Raw genomic sequence first — 254 nt, forward strand, 5'->3', positions numbered from 1 at the left:
ATCAGTAATACCCCCAATTGACTGGCCCATCTACTCTGATCCAAACCCGAGGCCAAGGCGGCTCATTCGAAACCCAGAAGCCTTTCTGGAGAGTTATCCCGCGGAGTCATCTTGGGTACCTTCAACTCCACTTGATTCTGTTGAGTCCATGCTTGCTGCTGGAGCCACTTTTCCTCAAGAGCAATTTGTCAAGTTGCTTCTTGTTGTTGTTGTAGCAGCTGACTCACCAGATGTAAGGTCTGCTAAAGCGGTTC

General features: G+C 49.2%; 1 protein-coding gene across 15 annotated transcripts in view; it reads right to left on the reverse strand.

The window, feature by feature from the left end:
* The window catches only part of LOC106722986 (F-box/LRR-repeat protein 7-like), a 261,033-nt gene that overhangs the window by 145,769 nt on the left and 115,010 nt on the right, over positions 1 to 254 (reverse strand). The window lies entirely within an intron of this gene.

The sequence above is a fragment of the Alligator sinensis genome, unplaced genomic scaffold (genome assembly GCF_000455745.1).
Source record: "Alligator sinensis unplaced genomic scaffold, ASM45574v1 scaffold1561_1, whole genome shotgun sequence".
Taxonomy (NCBI): domain Eukaryota; kingdom Metazoa; phylum Chordata; order Crocodylia; family Alligatoridae; genus Alligator; species Alligator sinensis.